The 26684-nt window shown below is 32.5% G+C and overlaps 1 protein-coding gene and 1 long non-coding RNA gene across 5 annotated transcripts in view; one reads left to right on the top strand and one right to left on the bottom strand.

Moving 5' to 3' along the window:
* Positions 1–26684, top strand: part of LOC133175060 (transcription factor AP-2-epsilon-like) — a 57372-nt gene that overhangs the window by 13002 nt on the left and 17686 nt on the right. The gene's annotated exons all lie outside the window — the stretch shown is intronic.
* Positions 45–26684, bottom strand: LOC133175065 (uncharacterized). Of its 2 annotated transcripts, none has more exons than XR_009719221.1 (6): positions 26552–26684; positions 23637–23732; positions 17273–17377; positions 16962–17059; positions 4264–4336; positions 45–2346 (listed from the first exon to the last, which is right to left on the bottom strand). It is a non-coding gene; the product is annotated as an uncharacterized LOC133175065 (long non-coding RNA). The 2 variants fall into 2 exon arrangements; XR_009719220.1 differs by having other exon boundaries at positions 26545–26683.

Raw genomic sequence — 26684 nt, 5'->3', positions numbered from 1 at the left:
GCTATCATTAAACTTGCAGAGACCATGAATCAAAATAATTCAAATGCTTCAAAATCATTTTATTTTTACTGCTAGTCAAAATACAGTCACTCAAGCATATCCTTTGTTAATTTGAAAAAAAAATGATAGTTTAACATTTATTATTAATACCATACCAAAGCACAAGATAGTGCACTTCTTACATAATCCAATGATTCATGCTGTGATTTGACATACTTAGATGTTTCTCATTTACAGTTCAATATACATGATATACAAGTACAGTGTGACACTAACCTAGTATCAGTTGAATGGATCATTACTATTCTGTTTTTAAGAAGTTTGCAGGGTAAAAAGTATAATAAAATAAAAATGTTGATACATTTATTGATTGCATATGCTAAAAACTTTGATAAAATATCAAACTTTGTATCATAACAGCTTTTACAAATTAATTCAATACATTCAAAGGTACAAAAATCAAATTAATTTCATCCACAGTTTTATCATATTCAGTTGAACAACAGCTACATCTATTATATAAAATGTATGGTAGTTGGCACTGATGGTATAATCAAAGAATACAAAGCTCACTTCTATAAATGTTATCCACTAGTAAGGCAAAGTCTCACTCAACAAACACTCTGGTAATGTATATCACCTGAATCCAAAATCTATGCAAGTTGTTCTGGGTTAGATTTAACTGCTCAATAACCCTGAAAATGTATGTTACATCCAGCATCAGAAGCAGGATGCATCATCTATGTTTACTGATCACCAAAGAGTATATTGTTACTTTGAATGAACCTTCTCTAAAAAACTGGTCATTAATCCAGAAAATCTAAGTCAAATCAAGGATTGGTACCCTGAAACATTAACATACATCATCTTTGCAGGTTTGTTCAACATACAGTTTATAATTACATGAGAATAGGACTGCTCAAAACACTTACTCTTGTGGAGTCCCCCATGTGGCGCAAAGGCTAGAGTGTGTAATCTAGAGTCGCAAGTAAGGATTTAATCCTTAAGTCTCAGGTTCAGATCCACTGGGGATGTGGGGACCAGTCCTTCAGATTCGACCGTATAAACCGAGGTCCCACCTCGCAGTTGATGTGGGCACAAAAAAGATCCCTTATTGCTCAATGACTCTGAGTGCTAAGTATAGGTCAAATTTTGCAGCTCTCCACCAGTAAGTAGTGGCATCTCCATATGGATGAAAAATTCTTGAGAGGGATGTTAAACAACAAACAAACAAAAACAAAAAAACACATGAAGAAAATGTTGATCAGGTCAAGCATCTGAAGTAAATCTGTTAATGTGCTTTAATCCATGCAAGTTTGTCCAGTTAGAGCTTAGGAATAAACCTTGCTCCTTAAATTTTAACTGGGATGACAATGCTAGGTATATAGCAAGAACTCATCTAGACTGTCCAGAAAAGCTTAAGAATATTTAGCAATATCTTACTTGCATGATTTAAAAAAATCTGCAATCTAACATTATTCTAAAACAATTTCAACAAAGTTTCTAATTTTCAACAAATTCAATGCACTATGAGATGAATTACATTTCTAAACCACATACACTCTACTTAAAGTGCAATATACATGCATTATACTGTATGTTAAATCTTTACAGTTCTCTTCAAGTACTCTAATAGTATATAAAATATGAAGATTACCAAAAGTGATCAAGCTTTAAAGTCCATTGAAACAATACAAAATTGGAGCAGAGCAAACACAGACCTCTAAAAACACCAAGTGCTATGGAGGAGAAAGCATTTTCTGCCATGTGCTCCTTGACATGATTGGGCAAATGGAAAAATCCACAAACAATTCAGTGTAAACAATTTTGATGAAAAACATTAGTCAACATTCAACTTAATGATAGATTAAATTTGCTATAACAATTAATTTACATGTAAGTGTACACACATGTATGCATACCCAATTTTACTAAATGAATTATTTCACAATATCCAAAATTGGACAATAATATATAGTTTCTAATCTAGCCAGACAACAGGAAATTTTCATTATCACTTAAATTACATGAAACTATTGATGTCTGTGAGCTACAAATTATATCTAAAAATTATATACATTTTAACAAGTGTTTACAGTTTAGTGTATTTATTATACACAAATGATGACTTAATTAGTAAGACATACCAGTAAAGTCCACAGATTGACTTCCAGATTTCAGCTCAAAGGCTTGAAGATTTTTAGTGGCTTTTTCTCTCATAATTTTTTTTTCACTGAATATTTTCATTTTTTTTTCAAGACACTGTTTTTGTTGAGGTCTTTTAGCAGTTTGATGCAATCCAAGAACTCTGAGGGCAATTTAAGAACTCCTGAATTTCTTTCTTACCTGGCAAAAATAAAAATTTAAAAGTTTGAAATATATTCAACTTACATGAAGAAAACTAGTAAAACTAGCGATAATGTAATAGACCTTTCAGATGTTCCAAAGCAGCTACATGTACCTTATTAAAAAATATAAAGTTTGAAGTATTTAGAGTCACCTGTATTCTGAACAAGGGATATGTGTATTTGACAGACAGATGAATGAATAGACTGATCACTATAGAGCACCTTAGTCTTTTTTCAATAATCATTATATTAGTGAAAATAAAATAGGAACTAGAGTGCTTCAAGGAATGTATATGTCGCCTGCTAGGTATCTTCATTAAAGAGGTAAATAAATCTAAGAGTGGTCAGCTATTAATTTAATATTAGCATGGAGGTTCATGCATTTGCCTGCAAGGAAAAAAAAGGATCCAAAAGTAAAAGACTGGGATAGAATCTGGCAATCAAAAAATATAGTTCCCCAGTCCTCAAATGAATAATTAAATTGAAATTATGATGAATAACTATTTATCATTTTATTAATACACATGCAGGTGCTTCCAACAATCCTCGGAGGAAAGAGATTTCAGACTGTCTTTACTTTGTCACTTTGTCAGTCAACACGATTCATTGTAGAATACTGATCCCAATGTATTTTCATAGTATTTAAATAAGTTTGTGGTAACTGAATTTCATACAGTTTCAAAGTATAGTATCATGAGCTCAAAAACATTTATAAATGCTAATTATCAAAACCCTGCCTCTAAAAATTTTGGAGATATAAGGTGTGACAGACGGAGAGACAGACACCAGGTAAAGTGATCTCTAAGTGTCGTTCTGCTCTGCAGTTGACACAAAAATGAAACTTAGTCAATTTTTGAGCATGCATATCACTTCAGTGATGAAAGGAATGCTGAAGTGGTAAGTCTATCCTAATTATTTGAAAATACGGCAACCCCATTGGTCAGAATATAATACATATGCTGTCCAGCCTTAATTTCATTGGCATAAAGCAGCACAAAACAAGATTTGATTGGATGGTGCAACTTGTTTTTCTAGGGGGCGCTGTTGCAACCCTGGAAAAGAAAATAGGACTGGGGCTTGCCCTTTGGGGGCACTTACTGACCGAAAGTAAACAACAGAAATAGCAAATTACACTAGAAATATGTCCATAGGCCATGAATGCCCCGTCGAGTGTATAGTAATGCAACATGAAATTTTGTGTTAGTATATGAAGTTTGATGAGAATATCTTGAAAAGTTTCTTTAAAATTGAAATAAAAATTTAAAAAAAAATGAATAGATGATAAGTTCTCACCAAATTATGTATAGATGCATAGCCTTAGATAACAATATCTTAAATGGTTTAAAACCATGCAAGATGCAAATTAAAGAAAAGTGAGGTCAAGGTCACAGGAAAGGTCAAAAATTTTTGAAATAGTTGAATAGGTCTTACTAATCTTACAGCATATTAAGTTTGATAAAAAATATCTTGAATGATTTCTTTAAAACTGAGCTAGTCACAAGCGTGGCGCCATGGTTAAAGCGTCTGCTCTAGAGTCACGAAGTAAGGAATTGATCCTTACATCACAGGTTTGAATCCCACTGTGGGATGTGGACACCAGTCCTTCGGATGAGACCTTATAAACTGAGGTCCCATGTCGCAGTAGGTGCTGGCAGGAAAAAGGACCCTCACTGCTCAATGGCTGTGAGTGCAGAGTATAGGACAGAATTTGCAGCTTTCCACTGGCAAGTGGTGGCGTCTCCATATGAGTGTAAAATTCCCAATAGGGGCTGCAGATTACCTGTTATGATTGACCAAAATCCCTACTAGGCTTTAAACTCTTCATTCTTGACCTGTATATCGTCAAATGAGATTTGTCCAGTTAATTAAGGTAAAAATTACTAATTGATAAAACTGTAAATGATTTTTTTTTTACCTGAGTCAGATTTTTACTTTTCTTAAAGGTGTCTGGATTTGACTGTTGGTTCCACCTATCTCAAGGAAATGATCTGTAACAGTAAATGTTAGAAATCATAATCTGTTCTCTATCTCCTATAATCACGAGAAAAGGTGTTAAAAATTAACAGATGGAGATAAAATCAGCAGTCATATTAAAGGCTTTTTTCAATCATCAATTTATTAGTGAAAATCATAAAAGTATTAGGCAAAAATGAAAAATAAATGTTGTCATTAATTAACCTTGCATATCTCTACAATTTTCTGATAAGAAAATTTATACCCGATAGATGCAATATAATCACCCTTTGCCTGCCCCTAAATTAAATTATGAAATTTTGATAGATTTTGATTTAAGCAATTATTTAAAACAAGGTTTTTTTAGGGGCACGTACCCCTGCTTTAGATTTATATAAAAAAAAAAAACTACAAAAAACGTGAAAACCTATTTCTATCTTACTGGTTTATATTTATTACAAATGTCCTCATAGTCAGCATAGCCCAGAATGGTAGACCGCAGACTCTCACCATGAACATTTTTAGTGTCCTGGTTCGAATCCATTTGTTGGCACATTTTTATTTTTTCAAACTTTTTACCTGTATAAACACTAAAGAACGAGTGCACTTATGGGCCCCGGTAAAATGTGAAATAATGAAGAATCAAATTAAGCTTAATTTTCCATCTCAGATCATTAATTGATATCTAAACCCTAAATTCAACAAATTTTATTGCTGAAATTCATGAATATACAAAGAGCAAAGCCATACAATGTGGTAGGGGTCAGCCAACATTCGTGATTTTCTATAGTAAATTGAGGACAGTCATTCATTTCAAAGCTTTTGTTTATTGTCAGCCTAACGTTGTACAAACTTGTGTGATTGACAAAAAATGCATTATACATTTATAAAACTTGTGTGAAAGTAGGAAATTTGTACAAGATTAGGCTTGTACTTAAAATATTAAAAAAATGTATGAAAAGTTCAATGTTTTTCCTATAGCAAGTAAGAGCTTAGATTTACCTGTATGATCTAGCTATGTTGAACCCACCCATGGAATAAATTATTTAAAATACCGGTAGTCACGTGAGTTCTACCCAGGTAAACATTCCTCAAAGATGCTCACTGTAAAGCATAGCCACGTTTTGTATCATTATATCAAAGTCATGCCGCATAGAGAAGTTTGTATGTACATGTATTTGGTTTTAGGAAAACGGGAGGGTTAGGAACACAGAAGGGTTAAGAGAGTTTAGTGTCGTTAAAATGTCATCATAAATAAAAGTGTCAAACATTTTTAACATTCAAGCAAGACAATGGTACCAGTATTGAAAGCCACCCAAATACACCTTTTTTCATTTTAAAATATAAAGGAACTAATGTTAATACTTATTGCATTATTTCAAATGCAAGCATACCAATTTCATAGTTTGATCACTATGGATACAGGCATCTATACAACTTCATTCAATTTTTTTCTCGGGTAAAATAGCGCAAGAAGTATCATTCGGCAAATGTGCCTGTCAATGATCCACCATCAGATTGTTCAAGTGTCTGATTTAAGATTTAAATGCCTCCTCCCCTTGATTTAAATAAACGATTGAAACTCAAAATGGGTTTGATATGACTTTCCGGATCTATAGGCATTTAAAAAACTTCATTTGTTTCAAATCCATGCTGATTGATGTTTTAGCGTGATTTTAATTAGAAATGTCCACTTGTGTTTAACTATTACTAAAAGAGAACAATTTGGTAATATATTCTAAAGTAATACAGCACTGAAAAAGGGCCCATTAAGCATTCCTTAAGTGCACTTGTCCTTGCACTTTGATTTTTTTATACAGGCTTTTGCATTTTACTTATATTTTCTTCCTTAAATGCATGTTTGGTGTTGATATAAAAGACATCTACAGAAATGCAGATCATAAATTCTCTTTAACTAAATGCAATCAACCGGAACTATACCTCATTGTAAGCACACTTTGTTCGAGGACACTAATCATTCACTTTGTGTTACTCGATACTGCAGGTGTCAGGAAAAAGAATCTTGCTGAGCAATAACTGCTGTGTTTTCCTTTCAAGAACATAATGACATGTAATAGTACTGTTGTGCCAGTGGTAGAGATACTGTTCTATGCAGAGTAGATGCAGTTCATTCCTTGGGAAAAATGTGTGCATTGGCGATATGTTATGCTAAAAATGCATGAGGGTTTTCAGATTAGAAAAGAATGTGGTAAGGTCAGTTAAGGTTTTATGTCCCATTGCCATTACTCAGTCAGACATCAAGAATGACCCTCATACAAAGGATGTATAATTCTGTAAATACTGAGGTAGGATCATATGAACACACAGTTGACTAGAATGAAATATATCGAGATAACAAACAGTATTCAAGCTCAAAAGCCCATCAAAAAATACAAAATAGGAGCAGAGCAAACACGGACCTCCAAAACATCAGAGGTGGGATCAGGTGCCATGGAGGAGTAAGCATCCCCTGCAGACCGGTCACACACGCCATGTGCTCCTTGTCACAACTGGGAAACAATGGAAAAATCCATCGATAATTCAGTGTGTAAATAATGGCCTAACAATAAGTATGAAAAACGTCACTCAGCATTTGACTTAATGATAAATTGTATTTGCTGACAAAGTCATTGTATCGACCATAGAATTTACAAAATGATAACTTTAAACAAGACTGCTGATATTCTTGTTTCAGCAACTTATTTGTCAATAACTTACCTCGTTTTAAAAAAATTTCAAACATAGAGGATGCTCTTTCGTATCAAATCAACTGAGAGATATAAACCCTGTATGCAGGTGATAAAGGTATATTGCTAAATAAGTAAGGGAAGTTGACAATTGAAAAGTTAAAGCCATCTCATTTGTCATAAAGCTTGGTTGTTAGATTACCATTAACGTAGAACTAAAGCAATACATGAGAAACAAGAAACTACACACATGTGGCCTAAAGTCAGTGATCGGAACATACATCGATAAGCTTTTTCTAAAGACTGAAACCAATATTGGTCCTAAGGTCAACTCAAATTTTTAACTAGAAGTGTTCCTTTGATATACTATATTTTACTTATTTTCTATAGACTTACTATACCCTGAAAAAAAAAATGGAAAACAGGAACTAGCTGTTTAAATGACCTCGACCACCGAGGTTAATCTAAAGTTTGTCCCTGCCTACCTGAAAAACAGACTACCTCGGGCAGTCAGTAATTTCCAACTCTGGTTATGAGATGCTAAATGTTCAATATTTACAATCAAATGCTTATATTTACATTTTTAAATTCAGGATAGATTGAGAAAGTCAATAAAATCACTTCTATATTATGTCTGTATACTTCAACTGAGAAATTAGTTGAAACTGGTTCCAGAAAAGAAGCTGAAAATGTTCAATAATTTACAGACAACACTTGAAACATGATGACTGAACAAACACAGATAGCAATAAGTAATTTAAATGACTCAGGTGAATTATAACCTGTTCAATCTAATAGATCCATCTTTTTTCTAATACGACGGTTGATCCAAAAGTTTGTGAAATTTAATTATCTCTAAAATTTTATTGTGATTTGATGAAAGCAAACAATAGGCATATTTATAATATGGAGTCTTTATGCAACAATACTGGATATTTTCACCATGTTCCAATTACCAATAAGGTCACACGAGCTTTCTGAACATTGATAGTTGTAAAATCAGGGGGAGACTTCTACGTAACGTCAAGTTAAGTATGTCATGTCACATTATAGGAGCGTTATAGGAGCATCTCACCCTCATGTTCAATTCGACTAAGTAATTCTACAGAATATTCTGCCTTTTTCTCCTTTTCTCTCTCAAGAAAAGCCTTGGTATCCTCTCACACGGATCAACTTATCTTAATATTACACTCATATTTCAAAAATACTCCCCATCTTTGCATATGGTGTTCCAATTTCAGAAGCAAAGTCAAACACAGTACGTCAGCGGTCAACGTCCATCAACGCTTAATAGCGATTCTCTGTAACCACTTGAACTTCTTTGCCACGCATGGTCACCGATTTTGATAAAACTTTGCCTATTATTACAACTTGACACCAGAAACATATATCAAATAAAATTCCGTTGCTATGGGTCTTGGTTGCCATGGTAACAGCCAGAAAAGTTGAAAAAATTGAGATTTTCAGCTACTTTGAATCTTTATTAAGCCTTAATAAAGACTAAGGAAAACAAACAAACCATTCTCCTAAAAACATGACACCTTGTTTCCACTTATGCTATAAAGAAACTATTTAGAATTTATCTCTAAGTAATGGTAACCATGGGTACATTTGAAATACGTTTTAGATGCTGAAAAATGCTGAAAAACGCTCAATATTCACAAATGAAAGATGTTACATGATCAAACTCAATCAACAACGTAAGAAAAACAATAAAAAATATTTGACCTCATGTAATTAGGTATTGGCAATATTATTCTAAAAATAATTTTCATGGTTGCCATGGTAACACAGTGTCACCATGCAAAATCTGTTGCTATGATTGGGTTAATGCTACTATCGTGAGGAAAAACAATAAAATTCATGACTGGCACATATGCATCCTTAGGACCTTGCAACACCGACAACATAAGAAAAATTGAGATTAATTGTTGCTTTGCAGTGTAACCATGGAAACAACGTACTAGTTGTTTAATGTGATATTTTTTTGCTGCTTTAGGAATTTACTAACCTTTTAATCAAGAAAAATATTATTTGAATCACCCTGAATAGTATTTATCTCGTAGAACTAAAGTTGAATATCATATATTGATAAAGGTTGTTGAAAAATACAACACTGTTGCTATGGTTACCAAGAAGAGAAAATGTTCGATTTTGTTAATTTTTTGTCAATATTAGACCCTATGTGCCAGCTTTTTGCATCCAGTTAGAGATTGGGTGATAGTCAAAATTTAAAGTCAGGTTAGTTGTTCACATATATCAATCATTAAAGTTTCGGGAATCTACATACAACGGTACGTATCCAAGGAAACAGAGTATTTTTCAGATTTTAATGCATATTTTTTTGCTTTATTTCCATAGCAACGCACTATTTAAAGAATTGAAATTGAATTTTTTGAAATGTGAAAATTAAGGTCACACCAAGGCCTTTAAAAATTGATCATCAGTTATATAGAAATATGCTTTTTAAAAAGATAGGATAAGATTAAAACACTAGGAAAGTAAATTTAAAATCCCTTCGTGGTATTAAAACCATGGCAACCATTGCCAACCTATAAGAAATATCATATTTTGTCCTTGGTATATGTTACAATGATCTCTTCTCAATTATTTGCTTGCATTTCAACCTATAATAGTTTTTATTCTTCAGTGTATGACATTATAAATTTAAATGAACAAAATTATTACTTTTGAATACTTTGTTTCCATAGTAACGTATGTTATAGATGATTTACCAAACATGTTTATCATGCATTTAAGACACCAGGCCTTCAACTTTCAGAAACCGTCATTGCCACTTGTTTGCTTTGCTGCAAACGTTAACTGTGGGACTCTGAAGATGTTGAAAAATGCCATTTTTCAAACTTTAGGACATGTTGCTATGGTAACCGTGACACGTAGCAACCAATTTTTGCCCGATTTGAGTTTACGGTATCAAAGACTTTTATCATAGAGAGTTTGGAAGTTCTGTTTTTCTTAAATTTCTAATGCCACTGGTAAATCAGTTGCTTAATGCATTTTTCTCCAGCCTGTATCAGTAGTATACCCCTTTAAGTCAGAGTGTTCCCAAGATTTTAACAAAACTTATAACTTGACCAAAATGTGATGTTCTCTAACAATTAAAATATGAACAAGAAATCATCAACTAATAATCTAAATATCAAGTTAAATCAGTAAAACTCTCACAGAAAGGTATATTAGTGGTCAAGCAATCGTAATTATGACAAAATTTTCGTTTTATTTGCCACTTAGTGCAGGATTTTTCTTATTTCACGTATTAAGAATTAAAATGATAATGAACGAGTAAATGTCTCCCCTGCATTTTCAAACATCCTTTGCTATGGCAACTGCCATAGAGTTACTATCATAAATATTTAAAATATTGTTTATTAAAAAAATTCGACAAGTGTCTATATAATTCTTATTTGTAATTTTCAACCACTTACACTAAAAAATAAATAAAAAATGAAGAAATTCCACGAACTTTCGAATCAACCCTCGTACATGTCAGTCATTAAATTTATATTAATAATTATACAGTATGCATAAGGGAGACCAAATGTATTATTACTGCATTAAGGAGACCAACTACTATCCACATGTAAATCAGTATTTAACCACTTTCACTAATAAATAAATAAAATATGAAGAAATTCAACAAACTTTTGGATCAACCCTCATACATGTCAGTCATTAAATTTATATAATATGCAGTATGCATAAGGAAGACCAAATGTATTATTACTGCATTAAGGAGACCAACTACTCTCCACATGTAAATCAGTATTCAACCAATTTCACTAATAAATAAATACAAGAGGCCCAAGGGCCTTAACGGTCATCTGACTATAATACAACAATTAAGAGGATCCACAGAGTATAAAATGAACTGAAAGGTGAAGCTTTGTTGCCCAAAAGCAAGAAAAATACGGTGATCAGGATCAACAAAATAATTAGTCTAGTGTTCATGAACAGTTCATAAATTAGGTTCTAATCTGTTCCCCATTTATCACTATCACCATACAGTTATTAACAAACTATTAGTGCTTCTGTACTACCCGGTATTTTAATTCCTTGTTGAAAATCTCTTACATTGGACTCTTTTGGTCTTTGATGAACATTGAATAAGACAAGTTATTTTTGTCTCAATTTTATTCATCTATTACTTACAAGTCTACCTGATCATTAAAACTATGAAAGTACTTTTTGTATTATACGATAAAAAACCTTGCATAATTCTCTTATACTATTAACCTTTCAAGTACATTATTTACAGTGATTCTCACGTCTGAGATTTTTCTCAAACATGCGTGCCACCAACGTTTTTTCCGACTCAGCTGAGAAAAAATTCTGAGATTTCTCAGAAAATCTTGAGATTGATGTATACCAGTCTCAAACAAAATCTCACAATTTTTTTTTTATGGTACAATGATCGCAAATGTTGTGACAGTGGCACATTTTAATCAATAAATACACGAAATTAACATACAAGCACAGAAAGGATGTTAATTTCTCCCAAAACTTGATTATCCTGTGAAGGGGGGGGTTAATTACGCGCATGTAAATATTCTTATTATATTAATATTGTCCACGCATGGAATCAAGCACTTTAAACTTTACCAAAAGAAAAAAATAAATAAAGAAAAAAATAAAGAATAGAATATTCTAGTGGCACGTTCGTACATAACATTTATATCTTCATTCGTACAGGAATTAATATAATTAATTTAATTCATATTTAAATGAGCTATTTGTGACAAGACATTTTTATTACATGTAATTCACAATGTTCATGTATATCAGAAAAGGAAATATGATTAGATAAAATATCAAAACTCCTCGGTCCCGTATTTTTTTTCCCAGGAAGTTATATTTTACTATTTATTAAGGTAAATATTATACGAAATATTAAAAGAAATCTGTCTAGAATTTTATGTACAAATTCTTCTGTTCTTTCGAAATAATATGTAAATCGCCATTTATTTATTACAGATGATAGCAGTCTGTCTAATTTGGTTCTTAATTAAATCTATAAAATTCTTGATTGAGAATTTGGATCGACTTTATACTCACAATGTATTGTGCGTACTTAAATCCTTGACCATTTATATTATTTATAAGAATAAACTTGACTTATGACCATTCTGAAATACATGTATAAATCACAAGAAGGACTGCATCTATTCAAATGTACTTGCTAGCTATAGTACTTGCAAGAATAGATTCTTTTTTAACAAACAGTATTTTTTAGTACGACAACTTACATTTTGAAGCAAAAAAGTATGATCCGTAGGTTCTTTTTTTTTTTTTTAAAAATTACATCATTACGCAGTGAAACTTTTATTTACGATACAATTAGAAATTAATCAGTTTCTCATTACTCAATGAGCGTATGCGAGATTGATTTGGGTTTTCAATGTAACGATGATTATTTGTCAAGTGGTGCTATATTCGTTGTTTATTATTTATCTAAAAAAAAAAAAAGAAGACTTTCCGAGACATTTTGTCACAGGGGATCGTAGAAAAATGCGATGTGTTAGTTTGCCGCTTCCCTATACATGCCCTTAGTTCAAATTTCAGCCAGTTTTTCTTCCTTCTGGGGGGATATGAGCTGAAATTCACCGACAATTAAACAGTTCCTCGAGAAATTTCCTTGATAAATTAAATCCTGTAAAACTAAGCATGCGTATGTTACCTGCTCCTGGATATGTTTGCTGTTTTTCCACAATTATGGTATACTCGCGAAATTTATTACAGCATGTGAGAAATTTACATGATATAGGCCTACTGAGCATTTTTTTTTTTTGTGGATCTGCTAGAAAAAAAATTCACTCAGGTTTATTCTAAATTTAAATAGTCCCTATGACTCATATTTTTTTTTTTTTTTTTTGCTATGGAGAATTAAGAATTATACAGATATATCTAACATATATAACAAACAAAGAAAAATGATTTCTTTTAATCAGTCTGGGGAATATAGTCTTGATCCGCCTACCTGCTACATGTAACGTCACAATGGTGGAAGTGACGCCTCGGTGTATGTTTTTGTGTGTTTATGTCGACAGACGAACCAAGACTACAAAGTTTAGATATGTTTTTGTGTTATTCTTCTGTAGGGATTTTTTACGGGGGGTTCAATGAAAATTGTCGCAAATGTCGAAATGGAATCCTCTTTGTTGAATGACTCGAAACAACAAATAAAAGACGAAGGAAGTGTGGGATGTGTTTTTTTGTGATATTCACTAAAATATTGCATAAATAACTGACTAAAAGGTAAATTCAATCATTGATTCAACAAATTCATGCATTTTCAGAACAAAAGGTCGTATATAACAACGAGAATAAGTCCAAGATTTTTCTCAAATCTCAGCTTACGTGAGATGATCGAATCTCAGAGATGTTGGTGGCATGATGTTTTAGGAAAATCTCAGCTGAGGCAGAAATCTAAGATTTGAGGTTGAGATTTGAGCTGAGATTTTATACGTTGGTGGCCCCGAAGCCAGATGTTCAAAAATCTTTATGAAAACTTTTACTTGTTTTGCCTCTGATATGCCCAGGTGCAGAGAAGATTTTCAAAGAAATAATGCATTTTTTACTACAGATTCACTATATTATCAATAGAGCCCCCCCCCCCCCCCCCCCACACACACACACCTAGAAACACCAGAGCCTCTCACCCTGGGACCAGAAGTTTGCTCATCATACATGTAAGTAATCACTTTGTTTATCTGATTAACACTAAGGAGCAGACAGGATTATTTAACAGAATTAATGCATTTTCACTATATCATCAAGAGCCCCACCATTACACCAGCACATCTGACCCAGGGGTCATGCAATTCACTACTCTGGAAGAAGCAATCATGCTCATCATAACTATATGCTTAGCTTCTTTGCTTTTTAACCAGAAGCAGAAAAGAGTATTTTCAAAGAAATTTTGCTTTTTCACTATATAATCAATAGAGCCCCTCCCCCTTTTTCACCATAACCCTTGACCCTGGGGCTATGAAATTCACAATTTTGGAAGAGGCAATCTTGAATATCAAAACAATGTACTTAGTTTGTTTAAATAATACCCAGGGGCAGAGAAGAAGATTTTCAAAGAATTAATGCATTTTCACTATATAATCAATATAGCCCCGCCCTAACACCAGAACCCCTGACCCTGGGGCCATGAAATTCACAATTTTGGAAGAGGCTCTCTTCCTCATCATAACTATGTACTTAGTTACTTTATTTAATACCCAGGAGCAGAGAAGAAGATTTTCAAAGAATTAATGCATTTTCACTATATAATCAATAGAGCCCCGCCCTAACACCAGAACCCCTGACCCTGGAGCCATGAAATTCAAAATTTTGGAAGAGGCCCTCTTCCTCATCATAACTATGTACTTAGTTACTTTATTTAATACCCAGGAGCAGAGAAGAAGATTTTCAAAGAATTAATGCATTTTCACTATATAATCAATAGAGCCCCGCCCTAACACCAGAACCCCTGACCCTGGGGCCATGAAATTCACAATTTTGGAAGAGGCAGTCTTGCTTTTCATAACTATGTACTTAGTTACTTTATTTAATACCCAGGAGCAGAGAATAAGATTTTCAAAGAAATAATGCACTTTCACTATATGATCTATATTGCCCCATCCTAGCACCAGAACCCCTGATCCTGGGGCCATGAATTTCAAAATTTTGGTAGAGGGCTCAATGCTTATTACAATGATGCGAACAGTTTGACTGCTTGATGTCCAGGAGTAAAGAAGAAGATTTTTAAAGATTGCATTATTTTTGGTGGTTTTAGCCCCGCCCCTCAGGCCCCAGGGGGACAGGGACCATGAAATTCACATGCAAGTCTAAACTCGACGTAATGAAGATTTAGATTTGCAAACAAGGTCATTACACTGACCATAAATTTCTCGACATGTAAAATTCTAAACAAGGCAGTAGAAAGCTCTGTATCATGGACTTAGTTGTCAGTAGGATGTCTTGGTTCAAAACAGTTACTACATAGAAGATACTCTTGCCGTTGCAAAATTAGTTGAAAGACGTAGACACCATCTGCAATTGATAATATAATGTGATTTTGTTTTCTTGCAGGACACGGCAATACTTTTATTCTTCTCATGTAGAAGTTTGCACATGAATTCTCCTTCATTAGAACATACAATAATAGGTCGGCAAATTAATGATCACAGTTTTTGGAAATGCGAATTATGTAAAACACATTGTTTGAAGGCTTTCATACCATCTGATGGTTTTGGGGTAAGAATCGTGATTTCTAATTTTCTTTAAATTTTCTACAGGTTTTTTAGAAACAAGATTTCATTAAAATCACTTCTTTAATATGGTAATTGTAGCACAGTGCTTCTTCACAGCATTTAGATATTTATCTCATGCACATTTAGAGCAATTTTTGAAATTTAAATATGGCATTCTTAAACATTTGTTACACCATTATACAATTACACAGGTATTTATATTTACTTCGAATTTTAACATGAAATTTGATTTGAGTAACATTTTTGTGGACATCCATGGGTTTTAACAGGTCTGGACGATTTTAATATTAATTGCCATAAATGCACAGAATAAACGACATGCTAAGGCAATCTTTAAAATAATGTTTGTTTGCCCTCTCCCTTCACCCAAAGATGCTATATACCAAATTTGGTTGAAATTGGTTGAGCGGTTTCAGAGAAGAAGCTAAAAATGTTCAAATGTTAATGTACGTCGCACGACGACGGACGAAAACGGATAGCAATAGGTCACCTGAGTTACTCAGGTGACCTAAAAATATGAAGAAATTCCTCGAACTTTTGGATCAACCCTCGTACATGTCAGTCAATAAATTTATATAATATACAGTATGCATAAGGAAGACCAAATGTATTATTACTGCATTAAGGAGACCAACTACTATCCACATCTAAATCAGTATTCAATCTCTTTCACTAATAAATAAATAAAATATGAAGAAATTCAACAAACTTCTGGATCAACCCTCATACATGTCAGCCATTAAATTTATAAAAAAAATAAATATGCAGTATGCATAAGGAAGATCAAATGTATTATTACTGCATTAAGGAGACCAACTACTCTCCACATGTAAATCAGTATTCAAAACGAGAGATTTTATTACCCTAGTAATTTACATGTTTAGTTACATGAACTAAATCTATTTACCTTTGTCATCACGCAAGAACTGTTTTACATTCATCCAACTTTAACAACATTATACATGCATACAGTGTATGCCATACATTAGGAAGACCAGATGCATTATTACAACATTAAAGAGACCAACTACAATGGAACAATGAGACAGTATTCCAAAATGTTCATCCCAATACCATAGTAATTTCCCTTAATTTGTTTGTATTTAGATGACCTAAATCAATTTATCTCAGCCAGAATTGGAACAAAAAAGCTAGTCACACAAGTGGCCAAACACATGAACAGACAGATGGACATGATGATTCCTATGCTTATATACAACCATGCTTATATACACCCAAAGTTGCCAAAGTAGAGCAGATGCAGTGGTTAGAGCGTCTACTCTAGAGTCGCGGAGAAAGAAGCTGATCCTTACATAGCGAGTTTGAATCCCACTGTGGAATGTGGAGACCCGTTCTTCAGATGAGACAGACGTATTAACTGAGGTCCCCTGTCACAGTAGGTGCTGGCTCGATAAAGATCCCTCAATGCTCAATGGCCGTAAGTGCTGAGTATAGGACAAAAATTTGCAGCTCTCCACCAGCAAGTGGTGGCGTCTCCATATGAGTGAAAAATTCTCAAGAGGGACGTTAAGCAACAAGCAATATACACCCAAAACTTTGTTTGCAGAAGATTTTGTGATACATGCTTTACAAGTATACATATTGTTCATAAGGGAATAAAAATGCTATAATATATCATTAAGAAAAGCAACTGAAATTAAATGTGCACTTCTAATTGAACTAAACAAAATTACCCTTTGTCAGAATGTAGATTTATAAACAGGAAGGCTGTTTTTCTTCATTTTTTCCATGTCAGATTCAGACTGTTCTTCAAAAAATTCTGGCATACACCCTGTAAAAGTGAACAGTGCAGATAATAAAGAGCTTCTAAATAAACTGCATAATATTTAAAAGATCCACTTAAAAGGGATAACAAATGCATATAACTGCATCAAGGAGACCAACTGATATCCATATATACATAAATCAGTACATGTATTTTAATTGTGATATTTTAATATCCTAGTAATTTACATGTTTAGTTTCATGAAATAAATCTATTTACCTTTGTCCAATGACCAATGAGCACAAGCACTGATTTTTCCTCTTTTTTCTTAACGGAATCACCAGGGCCAGTCTGCGGTCCATATGATTCTGGCATATGTACACTCTGTAAAATGCATATTTGTACCATGTACAGGCATATGAACAATATTTCTATACTACATACATGCATCATTAAACTTAATAATCTTTTTTTCCAAAATTCATTATTCATAGTGTTTTGCTGTTAGCAAAATTCAACAAAAACTATACTGTATATACTCGCCTATAAGGTGGTCTGCCTATAAATCAGTTGTATTTTTTGAGGTTATTTTGGAGGGATTTGCTATTGACCCGCTTATAAATCGGTACAACTTTTTGCCAGAATCAATTGACAATTTCAAATCAATGCTCTGATGTTTTAACCTGGTTTCAAAATACTAATCTTTTTATGACTCACCTATAAGTTGGACATAGAGTATATACAGTACCTGCATTATACATGCATTAGGAAGACCAAATGCATTATTGCAATATTAAAGAGACCATTGCGGCAAATGAAATCAATGTATGAATTGTATTCAAAACTACGGGTGTACTAATTTGTCTGAAGTATATCATGATATAATGTGATACACAAAGACTTGAACAGGATATGTACATATACCCACATTCCTAAATGTAACAACAGTTTAAAAATCAATAATTTTTTTTTTTTTTTTTGCAAATTTCACTGTCTAATTTATGAAATATAAAATATTATTTAAAACCATAAAGCATAAAATGGTTGAAAGCTCATTTAATACAATAACTGACATAAATAGGATGTTTAATCTACATTTATTAATATTGTGGGTCATCACCCCATTTTTTGTGAAGGAATCGTGAAAGGCATTGTAATTCCAACTTGCTCACAGAGCAAGTTTTACACAGAGGACCAACTCTTTATTCAAAATTTAGTTTACATACTTAATTTTTTAACAAGTTTAATGGGTTTATAAAACTTTAAACTAAGTCAAAATATTTTGCTTTCTAAATATGGACAAGAAATGTTTTTTGCTTAAAATCACCTTAACTTCAGATAAAAAAAATGCACTGTGCTCATCCTCTTCAAATGCCTTGTTTGTAAATAACTGATAAAGGGTACATCTCACAAATGCTTCATTATTACAAATGTCTTACAGTAAATATAGGCATCACCACAACTTATTTCATTAGTAAGAATAAACCCTTAAGCAATGAATATAAATGCTGAAAAGTGGTGCATTGTTAGGAGTTGATCTTACTACACAAGTTTCGAGATTATCTCCATTGCACTCGGCACACCTCGGCCGATTCGTACCTCATCAAACGTTTGATGAAGGTGATGGAATCAGCCGAGGTTTGCCGAATGATCTCCATTGGTGCACTCTTTTGTTATGGAGGGAAGTTTTGTTTCCACATTAGCAGGCAGGTGGGACAGTTATTTATATATTGCATACATTACGTCATTGATATACTGTGAAACCTGTCTTATCCAACATGTTGAAGGGGAATAAAATCAATGTCAGATTAGACAGTGTGTCGGATTACCCAGTGTTGAATATTTCTGAGCATTATGATAAATGTCAGGTGACTTCATACAGAAAAAAAAAACATTTTTCGTTAGGTTTAGAGTACATGTGTATTTAATTGTCAAAGTGTGTGTGTGTGTGTGTTTCTTTGTTGTATAAAATATACCTTCGGCTGATTAACATTTCTTTGAGACACATCATTTGTTACAGCACTAGTAAACTCTGTAGTAATATACGATAATTTCTTTTAAACGTGCAAAACAGATGGAACTGCCAATCACTTCGAGTTGTTGCAATTTAATTTTTAGCATTTTACTTACTAACAGTAGATATTAAATATTTTGTCTACCTTCTGTAAACAGTGGTTTTATTTTTTTTTCTACACTACATTTCTCTCCGATTTTTTCTGCATTGTTAACTTCTCAAGATAGACTGTGCTATTAATACCCTCTCGTGACTTTTCAAACAAATGGGACGTACCTCTAAAACATTGTTATTGCGATTTAATTTTTATCAAACAACATTAACATTTTAAAATTTAATGGGTCTACTTAAAGTGGAAGTTTTTTGCTTCCTGCAAATCTTTTATGTGCACAGTCTCACTTAATTCAGTGTATATTAACCCGGAAATGAAACATTTTCTATTAGACGAGATGCTGTCTTCAAATTGTGTGTTGTCTACATGTTATACAGTAGTTTGCTGTACTCATTTTTTAGGGAGACATGACTTTAAAGGACTCTGACTGCATGTTTGATTTCAATTTCAAGCAAAAAATCTTATTTATTCTGTTAGGTAAAGGCAATCTAAATATCAGGTACTCCTTTTTATTTTCTATCGCGTGGATGCTATTTTGTCAATGCGAGAATAAAATTGATAACAACGAAGAGTACTGATTGCCTAATTTTTAAATTCAAACACAGTTCATTTATTGTTTATATAAACACCATCAAACTAATACATGTAATTAACTACTAAGTAGACCAAGCTTGTGCCCAAATGGAACTAGCGACTAATTATGGTACAAATGTATAATTATGTCGAATTACCCAGGTAAAATCATAAGGTAATTATCTAGTCTTGTCGACAAAAAGCACCAGAATTCGGAATGTACAGTGGTCGGAATATACAGTGTTTTATTCTATATATATTATAAAGAAATTTTTGGGAATAAAATATTTAAGTTTTAATGGTCGGAAAGTCCAGTGTGCTGGATTGCACAGTTGTCGGATTGGACAGTGGACACTGTAACATCATAACTGATTGTCGGGATGCACTCTTCAACTTGAAAATTAAGGAATTAATGAAAAGGCGTCAATTTTTTTCAATGAACAAAAAATCAGAACAAAAGAAACTAAGAATCAGAACAAAAGAAATATCAGTGAATAAGGACACAATTAAAAAATTGTTGGTTTGGCATTGCCGATTGAGTCTTTAAACACTTGGGTCAGTAGGTAGGGAAAATATATTTTTTTTTTTTTTGCTGATACAAAAATTAATGCTATTAAATCAATTGTGTTGTATTATTGCATTTTGTTATACAAATTAACAACTATGTCAAAACAGATATGAAATTTCACACGTCATACAGATTTCTAATACAGTTTCAGGTCTTGAGTGACAATTATGAAGCAAGAACTTCTGCTTTCTGCTTTCTGAGCAGGAAAGGGCATATACAAAACAAATCAAACAACACTAACAAATAAATGCTGAAATGATACATCGTGATATGTAGGTATATTGGGTTTGGATAATACACAGACATTATGATACGATACATCTCTCAAAACAATTTTATGATTCAATACATGAATCTAGACATTATTTAAGTTATAAAATTTTAATAAAATTACTTTCTTATTAATTTTTTTGTAAGGATAAATTAACCATAAATGTACAAACAAACAAACAAAAAAAAAATCAAAAATCAAATCACTTGAATTGAAATTTACAGCAAGGTATTGCTGTAAAAATTATCATTAATATATTTGTCTAGGGAGGAATTGATGGGAATTGCTTTAATTTGTTTTTAAAAATTTCAAAATGATTTATAAATCATGATTGTCAAATGTCAATAAATAACACAATAAAGTAGATTCATCATTTAGTGTAATGGCTAAGCATTCAGATTTGTTGTGTTTCTCATATATATACTGAAACTTTGAATGACACAGTTTATAAACAAGCTGTCTTCTCTGTAGTAGCGGCACTAGTGAAGAATCCAACATGTTTCAAAACTCGTAAGAATGGCCTGATTTGAATGTGTAAGATACAGTTGCAATGCCAACCATGCCAACATTTGGCATTTGTTTATTTTTTAGTTATTTATGAACCAGCAATAATTAGGGCTGCACCAAATATATTGATACATATCTAGATTAATGAATATATCGTATCCAAAAAATAACTTAATTCCAATACATTTTGGGCAGGCAGTTTTTTTATGTAATTCTGTGAAAAAGTTGGGAATTTCAATCACCAAAGATTATATTTAACTGTTTTGAATTAAAACTGATCAAAAATGATATAATCGTTAAGGAGGTAGCACATCTTAGATGATTATTACAAAATCATAAAAATACATAGACAACTTTACTTAGCATGTTGATTTTACAGTCAAGAAAAGTTTGAATTTGAAGTGTAATTTTTAAAGACAGTGAGACAAAAAATTAAAAATGAGTTGCAAAACAATTATTATTTTTATAAAATTCATGCATAATGATTTATTAGACTTTTTTGACAGAATTGTTAAAGAATCCAATATATTGCATATCGCATTAAAAAATGTCTTCTTTTTTTTTGCTCAATACACAGCCCTAGCAAAAATGATATACAACAAGGACTTTGATTGGATTATTAAGGCCAACATTTTTTTATTTTCTGTTTTACGGGAATTTTTTTCAAAAATTTGAGTCGGGGGGGTCGAAATAAAAATAAAAATAAAAGCTCGGAATTTAAGCAGTCGGTCAGAAAAATAAAAATAAAATGAAAAAATGCAATAAAATTTTTTATTTTTAATTAAGGTTGGAATTTTATTTGTATGACCTTAATTTGTTAGAAAAACAGTGCTATTTGAAAAACTTATGTACACAAAACACAGAATTGGTACTGTTAATGGATCAATGAACTATTTTAAATTTAACTTTCTCTTAGATATTTGGAGCAGGGGTGCATTTCTAGTATAAAGCTTGCAGTTTCTAACATTAATGCAAATCAAACATACAAATCTATAGTCTTCTCTCAAATGTCAAATATCATATTGTCACCACAGTAAACCTATAGGACTTCTGTCACACCCCTCATAAACTTTTCAGAATCTTTTATTTTTCGGTATTCAGCAAATTACAAGATCTGAGGATTTTGGACTAGTTCTGGCAAAGTTATGTAGAAAATACAGTGAGACATTCAATGGATCAGCTAAAATAAATTAATTCACAGAAGTGCACATGAGACATGAAAAAAAGAAAAGTTGTATAATATTTTTTTTTCAACGCACTTCCAATTAATATATACGTAGGTTGAAAAAACGTACCACAATATCTCTATTGAAAACATATTCAAACTTCCTCAATCTGTAGTATATATATCTTTTTATCCTTATGTTTTCTTTCTGAGCATGCTAACTTTCAATATAATTGTAGAAAATACACATCTTTCCCATAGTATACACATGTAAAATACACATGACAATATTCTGTTTACTGCAGAATTTAAAAATTTAATTGTTGAAAATGGTTCTAATCCACAACTGTTGAATGAAAAAAGAAACCAGGTCTTGAATTGAAATAATATTTGTAAGGGCGTATCATTTACAACAATACTTTTCCCTAGTGGTAAAAAAAAAGTTGTTTTACTAAACAAGAGCTATACATATACACTACATCAGCTGATATGAATACGCTGAACAATCAATGTACATTAATTTGTTACATAGCACGCAAAATTCCATAAAGCAATAAAAAAGGAGATAATGTCTTGTATCAATCAAGCATCAAGCATATATACTGATATATCTTCGTAGGTAATTCTGAATTCCAATATTTGTCATAAAACGAGTGAAAGTTGTGATTCGAATTTCCTCAGTCACGCCACTTTCTACCAGTTCTACATAGTTCTAGTGTTCTGTCGTTACTTGTAAAAGAAAACATTTCTGTCTTAAAATTAAGTTTAAAAAATCTTCAAGACGTATTTCAATGTATTGAAGCAATTGTCAAAGATAATACGTACTCAGAACCTTTCAAAACAAGCGGTTGACAGAACCTCGATTTCCACGTGGCCCTCCGCATGACATTTGATCAAGATCACTGATTCGTCTATTTCATTCAATCTTTCATTAAAATTTATACTTTTTCTAATATATAACATTGACACGTCACTTTTTAAACTGACTATTTAAAAACACGTGAAGCCCTCCGATTCTGACATTTTGGCGCTATGCTGTGCAGTGACTCTTCACGCAACGAATACTGTGATTGGATGAATCTATTTACCTCAGCCAATGACAAATCGCATTTTGAAAGGCTTGTAAAAAGGTTATTTATATTTCTTTTATTTTTTCAGAGACTATAAATAAACTATCGGCGGGAGAAATAAAAATAAAACTTGAATTGGGGACTTTTATTTTTATTTCATTTTAGCCCAAATTAGGGTCGGCGCTCCCGTAAAACAGAATATAAAAAAAAGTTGGCCTAACATTCATTCAATTGATCATAATTATTAACTGTTATTGCACTTTCATTTTCAAAATGTTGTTAGGTATGTTGTTTGTTCATTCTTTTGCATTGATATTATAATTTATAAAAGAGTATTTTAGCAGAAAAAAATTATCAATTTACCTTTCTTGGAATAAAGACATGTTGACCCTTGAGCTGAGATTTTCTCTCTTTCCATAGATGTGTTACACTGGGGTCCACATGATTCTAGCAGAGACCCTGTAAAAAAGGACTTAATTATGGAAAAGCATGAAGAATATATGCCTATTATACATATCTTAAATTCTAATAAAAACAATGTTTTTTAATTAAGATCCATATATTTCTAATGATTGACATAATACAAATTCAAAATAAAATATGCATGTCTATATTATACCTTAAGCAGACCAATTGCATTAATACATCCTTCAGGAGACCAACTTAAATCAATATTTGAGAAATATTTGTGAGAACAATAAATTTGTCTACTTTACAGTACTAAATGTACATGGAATCTATTGGATCATGTTACTTTAATTGACCTGCCTTAGTTCAACACAGTAATCTGACAAAGAAATTGAGCCAAAACAACATTTTAAGACTTTTTGAACAGTGCATGTTCCTATCATTTCAAAACCATTACCAGTAAAAAGCTAATATAGGAAAATGATGACAATTAATTAATATTGTACTTTCAGGTATATTAAATGAATCAATCTGATTCGTCAAGAAACATTTGTTAAAAAGCACTATTACCCACTGAATAATGAAGCCACGCCCTCCAGTGTCGCAACAGTCAACATTGCTTGACGACGGGTGATATTCCAAAAAATAGTGACTGCGCAGATTTATGCGCTCAAGGTTCACTATTATTTGTATTTGTATAAAACATTCAGTATAATATAATAAATGTTGCATGTAGTTGAGTGTAACGTTGAAAATTTTCACCCCTTGAAAACCAAATACGTCAAAAAGGGGATAGGTTTCTTTTCCAACTTCTATATAGTTTCGCCCCTGCAAAAACTGGTATAGACCTAGGAAATGTTTAAACGGGCTAAGAGAAACCAAATGCATCGAGAGTACTTTAATTGTTTTTACCCAAGTTACATACCAAAAAAGATTCAGAAAGACGTCACATAAAGTTAACGTTGATTTGAACTGAAGTTAGGGTGTCAAAAGTCATTCACGTCCAAAAGTGACATTGATCATGTGTGGTAGATATTAAACTCCTACGAGCAAAATATGCTGGCATAATCAAGTGAGGATCTTTCCCTAATCCTATATATAAATCCATTTAATACAATATTATATGCACTTAAGCAGCTGTTTATGACATTGTAAAATTATATAAACAAAACCAGTTTATATAATTTATAACAAGACCGGTTTATACAATTTATATACCAGGGTAATTAATAATATAATTTATATAATTTTATCAAGATAAGTGTATGGGGTAGAGGGAGCAGACATTGAGAAACAATGTTGTCGGACCTCATGAAACTAAACTAACAGTCTTCCAAATAACCCGGGAGTCCAATGCCAGGGACCTGTTAAATTTGCAGCTGGGCATGTAAAAATTGTCAAATTACATGTCCGAAGAGGGCATATGTGAATCTTCTTTCATTGTACGATCTTTACTTGCCATTTATTCTGTCCTACCCCCATTATTCCCGTAAACGTTGCTATATGTAATGTCTTAGATGGATTGCCTGTCTACATTCTCGATACGACCTGTCAAATGATTGTCAATCTAATCATTGAAGTGTTTAGTTTAACCTATTTGTTTTCTCGAAGTTTCTTGCTAAATTACGAGACGTTCATCGATGCCACATACTGTGGCACTACAGTCATGATCCCATTTCTGAAATTCAGTTCAGCTAAACCTGCCAACAAATGACCAGCATGCAACTCAAAAGTTATTAATGAACAAAAACGCTTTAGAAAATGGCAATCACGGTGAATAAACACACGTGGTACAGTCACGGAGAAATACAATGCTGAAAAAATTAATATAAAACCTTTATACCTAATGTTTTTTTTTTGTAGCACAATACTGGTAAATGTAAGAATTTTGAGTAGGGCATGTACAAATTTGAATGCGCTGGGTAAAAATGATAGGTCTACATGCCCGAAGGGCATGTGCTGAAAAAGAGTTGTTGTGAAGACTGAACTAAAGTGACAGCGCCGGGTGATCATATAAAGTCCCTTTTATTACATAATAATTTGGCAAATTATCAACATATCACGCTAAAATTTCCAACATATCTTAACGGTGAGAATTTTTATTTTTTAAGTTGAAACCCTGTGACCTGTGAAAAAAATGAAATTTGTATCATCTAAAGTCTTAAGATGTATCAAGGTAATTTTCAAAACAAATTTGCGGTTGGGGTTATAAATGAAGGATAAAACCAGAGACCTCGGAATGGAATACTTGGAAGTCTCTGGTTTTATTCTACCCCAACTGGAAGTTGTATCCCATCTAAAGTCTTAAATTTAACAATGTATCGAGGTAATTTTCGAGGAATAAATGAGTGCTCTACAATAAAGAGTCTCGACCAGAGACGTCTGAAACGATTTATTTGACAAGAAAAAAGTCTCATGAAGCGAACAATGTCATTTTAAAGTAGGTTAATGATTGATATATGAACAAAATACGAGCTTGAAGCAGGGTGCCTAAAATTGAGTTAGATACCTTGTGGTAAAAATAAGTAGGGGTGCACCGTATATGAAACAAGTGCCTGTGATTGATAGTCTGAAATTTCTCTTCACATAAATATTAAAAGCTTGCAGTGATCGCTATAAATCTATACAACAGTCAAGTTACATATGGTAAACTAACATAAAAACAAGATTACAACAGTCATGATTACAGAAGGTATATTTTGTCAGTAGGTGAATGTAAACAGGTAAACACACGTGGGACAGTCACCGCAAATAAATGAACCACAAAACGACTTATAACATTAAAATGTAAATATTCATCTGCACACAGAGTTTTGCATAATAATTTTAAAAAAGTGTAAATTAAAATATAAAATAAACAAACCTCAAACCTTGTAACAAGGCTTGTTTCCCTGCATTCTTATATCTGGTTCTCTGTCACTGAAAATGCAGGGAACCCAGGGTGCGTTATTAACTCGTACACAGATTTGTTGATACGAATAAACCTATAAACATATATATACG

Source organism: Saccostrea echinata, unplaced genomic scaffold (assembly GCF_033153115.1).
Source record: "Saccostrea echinata isolate AGI-Se365-2 ecotype Australia unplaced genomic scaffold, CSIRO_AGI_Sech_v1 ptg000060l, whole genome shotgun sequence".
In the NCBI taxonomy this organism is placed as follows: domain Eukaryota; kingdom Metazoa; phylum Mollusca; class Bivalvia; order Ostreida; family Ostreidae; genus Saccostrea; species Saccostrea echinata.
The sequence above is the reverse complement of the archived record's forward strand: the minus strand, read 5'-3'. Positions and strand labels throughout refer to the sequence as shown.